We start from the raw sequence: 6,000 nt of genomic DNA, 5'->3' as shown, positions 1-6,000 counted from the left end.
AAATCTTGCCTTCCTTGCTTTGTACTTCTTTATCATTTAGAATACTCTCAACAATAGGCTTTTTCTTCTCCTTGAAACCCTGTTTGTTGCATAAGACATATTGGAATGCCAATTTTTTCTCTGTATGCCTCTTACTGGTAGACTTCCTAGTGTTAAAACCAGCAGCAAGTGCATATGATTTATAAAATTCAACACCCTCATCAACACTATTAAATTTCATTCCTATTGCAGGTTTTAACTCATTGCGGCACATAGGAAACCATTCTTTTGTTCCTCCGGGAGTTAATATAGGTACTACTGTAGGAGTAGTACTTGGCACACTTGCATTGGCATTAGAAACATTATCAAGTTGTTCGTTGTTGTTAATAATTTCTGCACAAAAGTAATTTTAACAAGTTACAAAAATTTTAGAACAAATGAATAAAATTTTAGAACATATGATTTAATATTTAGAAACCATAAGTAAATCAGAACAGAAGACATTATTTAGAGCATAGATTTAAGACTAAAGTTTACTTAATTATTTACAGCATAATTTGGAACATTAGACTAAAACTTTAGAACACATGATCAAATATTTAGAACACATGATTTTAGACATCCCATTAGAAAAATCAAAACATGTTCCAAAATTTTACTCATTTGTTCTAAATTATATTATTTTTCAAATGATCCAAACTATTTATCAAATTTCACTCATCTACATTCTCATTTATTACTTTCCCTTGCTTTCCTACCAAGATGTTCTAATTTTATACACACATGTTCTAATTTTATACACACATGTTCTAAAATTTTCAACCATGTTCTACGATTTTGGAACATGTTGTACATAAAAACATCCAAGTTAATAAAAAAAAAACCTGCTTCATTATTTGCTTGTTCATCCATAATTGTCAACCTAATATAATAAACCTACAAAAATAAATTCAATCCAAGCAATTAAGTTTAATAAATTCCATATCAAAGAAAAAAGCACTCCACATAATCAAACATAAAGCAAACAAATGCTTGATGAAAATCGAACATAATCAAACATAAAGCAAACATAATCAAAAATTGAACAAAATCATAGCAAACAAAATCATAAGAATTAAAATTGCAGCAAACATAATCAAACAAAATCATAGAGTAAATCGAACAAAATCGCAGCAAACATAATCAAACAAAATCACAGCAAAAAATTGAAGCAAAAAAATCGAAAAATCGCATAATCGAAGCAAAAAATCACTTCAAAATTGACAAAAATAGCATAAAAATCGCTTAAGAATTTAAAGAACTGAATCATAAGAATTGAATTACTTACCTAAGAACAAGAGGAGAGAGAAAGTCAAGCTTATGGAGAGAGAAGCTGGTAATTTGAGCAGAGTTGAATGCGTGGGTTTTAGGTTTGTGAGGGGTTTATATTTGAGCATAAATTTACATTTTTGCCATTACTCTTGGAGTGATCTTAGCTGTTGGATCATGTTTTATTGAATGGTTGTGATGTATTCTCATATATGATAGATTTCTCATATAAAGAGCTATTCTCATGGGATCCCTCCCCTATATATATATATAGGGGACGGATCCGGTGAGAATTCATACTTATATGATGAGAACTGATTTTAAATTTAGAACATGTGAGTAAAAATTTAGAACATACGAGTAAAAATTTAGAACATATGTCTCAAATTAAAATTAGAACACATGAGTAATAATTTAGAACATCTGATTTAAAAATTAGAACATGTGAGTAAAAATTTAGGGCCTGTTCTCTTACGTTGAAATTCAGTTCAGTTCAGTTCAGTTCAGCTGAGTTCAGTTCAGTTCAGTTCAGCTCAATTTAGTTCAGTTCAGTTCAGTTCAGTTCAGCTCCTAATTTCCTTCTCTTATAAAATATTCATTTCAGTTCAGTTCAGTTCAATTCAGTTCAGCTGAGTTCAGTCAATGAGAACAGGCCCTAGAACATCATACGTACTTAACTTTCTGTAGCATAGCGTTTAGAACAAAATGCCAAGAAATTTAGAACCTAGACTCAATGATTCTTAACATATGTAGTAGTCCTTAGAAAAAAAACTTTGCTTTACAAAATATAGTTTAATTGGAACATGATACTCAAATTTTAAAACCTTGAACTCAAAAACAAATCTGAACATATATGCAATATTTTTTAGAACACTTGCAATATATTTTAGAACATACTTCCTCCGTTTTCTTTTACTTGCAACACTTCCCTAAAAAGGAAATGTCACAATACTTACAACACACTATAAAAGGAAAGTTACTTTAGGGAAACATTATACTATTTCCCTCATTTAAAGCACATGGCCCACTAAATTACACTCCTAACAACCACTCATCCTATTTTAAATTGTATTATATCATGTGAAACCCCACATTTCTTAAATACCGTGAAAAAGTGTGTGTTGCATTTAAAAGAAAACGGAGGAAGTATGTAACAGTTTTTAGAACATACTTGAATTTTTTAGATTATAATTCGTTAATATTGAACACGAATTGAAATTCGATTTTTACAACGAATTGATTCGACATCAGTTTATTCTTGATTGCCAAGGTAACAAAAACATATAAATTGTTGTTTAGTTTCTTATATTTAATTAAAATTCCTTGAAATTTCAAACTCTATAATTTGCCCAATTTGATTGATTTGGATGAAAAATTTTTGATTTCACATATTAAACTGTCAATTAAGCTTGGTTTACCTTTGATTAAGCTTCACAACTTGAATTCTTGATTACAATTGTTCAAAAGTTGATACAAAACACATGAAATTCTTGAGCATGTGGTGATGGTGGTTATCGTGAAGAGGAGAGAGAATGTTGGCCATGATGTCGGGGAGAAGAGAAAGAGTGATGGTGGTGGAGGTGACGGTATAAAGGTTATGAAATAGGCGGTGGTGGTGATAGAGGAACTAGAGATTGGATAGTGTTGGTGAGGAGAGGAGAGAGAATGTTGAGGTTGAAGATGATGGGTTTAATTTATTTTTAGAACATCTACCTTAACATATTAGAACATAGATGTGCTCTCACATATAAAGTTTTCTCACATAAGAGAGGTGTTCTCACATGAGTCTCTCCCTATATATATATATATATATATATGTATGTATATGTATATTTATATGTGTATATATATATATGTATATGTGTATATATATGTATATATATATATATATATATATATATATATATATATATATATATATATATATATATATATATATATATATATATATATATATATATATATTGCAATTGAATAATAATAATAATACTATATTAGCTAATAAACAATAACAAAACTTAAGTATTAATCATATGATGCGTAACAAGAAGGCTAGAAAATTGTATGGAGTATTACTCCAACCTTTTAGGGATTATCATTTATAATATATAATTTGTATATTTCTTCCATACTTACATAAAAGACTCATCAAAGTAATTGACAATTTTTTTTTTTTTTTTTTTTTTTTTTGATGAGGCAAAAACTTTAATATTCTCATGTATATATATAAATTAATTTGTATATGTTGATCGGTTGATCCTCCGTTGCATAATTTTTAATGTTATTAAATACAAAAATTTGGCAAAAATTAATCCTTTGATTTTGAATGTTATACTAAGAAATTAGTTCAAAACCCGTGCTATGCACGGTTTTGCAATAGTATTTCATTAATCATTTAATAGAAACTGTACAAAATGAAATCATTATAACTACAAAAAAAAACATAAATAAAAAAAATTACAATAAACATTGTGAATTTGTAGTATAATTAATGTACGTAAGATGAAAGGAGATAAAAAAAAAAAAAACTTTTTGATAATATCCTAAGTAGAGTATTTTATATTATTACATAGCATTTCTTATTCTTTAACATTATATTTTGTAATTTGAATCAGTACTGTTTAGCGTCATTCCATAATAAATATAATGCTAAAACTTCTCCCTAACATATAGCAACAAACTTCTGTCAATGACAAATAACAAAAAAATAAATAAAGATAAATAAATAAATAAAAAATTTGGCGGGAAAATTTTGTATAAGGTGGTGACACGTGTACTTAGGGGATAACTATGGGGATTGCTTTAGTATAATAGTATAGATAGTATAGATTGTAACAAATCTATTCAAAAAAAAAAAAAACATAAAATAAAATAAAATACTGTAATAAATTATAAAGATAATTAACGATAGAATTAGTAAAAAAATAAAAATTAACATGATTTAAGGAAAAGTGGATTTGTCTCAAGAAAAAAAATAAAATAAAATAAAGGAAAAATAAAGGAAAAGTGGAAATCCGTAGGTTTCAATATTATTATTATTATTATTATTTTGGTAATACAATTGTATTTTTGTTTCTTTTAACCACTTGATTATTTTTTATTTGAGATAATGCCTACTATTCCATTACAAGATGGTACAATATGCACAAATGCAAATAGTTCAATCTTCCAAACATTATTGTTTTTGTTTATTTTGAAATAATGTGATTATGTTAATCTTATTTTGAATTACTTGTCGTTTTCTTTTGAGTGTCTTTTAAAATCTATAATTAAGACATTTCAATTTTGGAAACTGATTTGATTAGGCTTAGAGGTGTCAAATAGGGTACCCAGATGGAGTTTGGGTTGACCAGTGGTGGGTCGGACAATGATGGGTCATTTCTATCTAAGTATCTAACAGACCAAATCAAATCGGGTAGAGCTTAATTAGGTTCAGATCAAAGTTGGGTATAAGGGCTTGTTCACTTCAGCTTAATTTCAGTTAAGTTTTATTTAGTTTAGCTCCAATCAGTTCAGTTCAGCTCAATTCAGCTCTTAATTTCCTTCTCTCATAAAATATTCGTTTCAGCTCTATTCAGTTCAGTTCAGCTCCAATCAAGTAAGTTCATTTCAGTCCAGCTTAGTTAATTGACTTAAATAAAAATAAGAGGTAAGTGGGGTAGTTGGAGTATTATAGAAATTGTAAAATAGAGATAGTGGGGTAAATAGTTTATTGAAAAGTAATAAATGTGAGAGAAAAAATATAATAAAAAAAATAGTAATGGGTTTGGGTGGGGACCATGAGAGGAGAGAGATATAATATTTTAATGTAGTTTATTTTCCAAATAACAAAGTGTAACACTTATTAAAACACGGCTGGATTTGGTAAGTGTAACAGTTACTAAAACACGAATGAAGTATATTAGACTTTGGATCGAGTCATTTCGGATTCGATTAGATCTCGGTCAAATCAATTCAATTTTGTTTTAAATTTGAGTCTAGTCAATTCGATTATTAGCTTATTCTCAATTAGAATTATTATTTTAGTTTTGGTTTTCGGGTCGAGTAATTCGAATTCGGGTAAATCTCAGTTCGAGTTATTTTTGGTTTCATCTATATTATTATACAAGTCATGTCATTTTTTTTTATTTTATTTTTTTTTATTATTAGAGATCTCGATTCATATATATCTTGTAATTTTTTTTCCCTTAAACTTTGTGTTAGCTTATTAATTGGTATAAGATTAACAACTTAAGTCATTAAAGAAAATGATTACCTATTGCCTTATCGGGTGATAATATAATCAGGTCGTTGTAAATGTCACTTTTCTTACCGTTTTGCGTTTATTATTTCCCCCCCCCCCCCCCACTAACCCTACTTACACAAGTATTTTTATTATTTCTTAATCCTATTAACAATTAGTTAGAATCTATATCTATACTTAGTATTTAAAAAAGCAAACCAAAAAAGACATATGTCACCATTCTATTACACTTCTCTATCTTCTTCTTCAACTCAATGTGCCACGTGTCGTTTTACATTTTTTATGTTCAATTATACAATTTTTCTTAACTATTTCATTAAACACTTCATCTTCATCTCCTCTCTTTAATTCAACCTTTTTATTTTCTCTCTTTGATTTTAGTCCCTCCATCTTCTTTCTATTAAGTCTCATTTCAAATTAAAGTCCCAAAATTTTTATTTCTTTAATTTTGTTTTCATTTATATATTACA

The sequence above is a fragment of the Chenopodium album genome, chromosome 26, assembly GCF_948465745.1.
Source record: "Chenopodium album chromosome 26, dcCheAlbu1.1, whole genome shotgun sequence".
Lineage (NCBI taxonomy): Eukaryota > Viridiplantae > Streptophyta > Magnoliopsida > Caryophyllales > Amaranthaceae > Chenopodium > Chenopodium album.
This window is presented reverse-complemented; position numbering follows the sequence as displayed.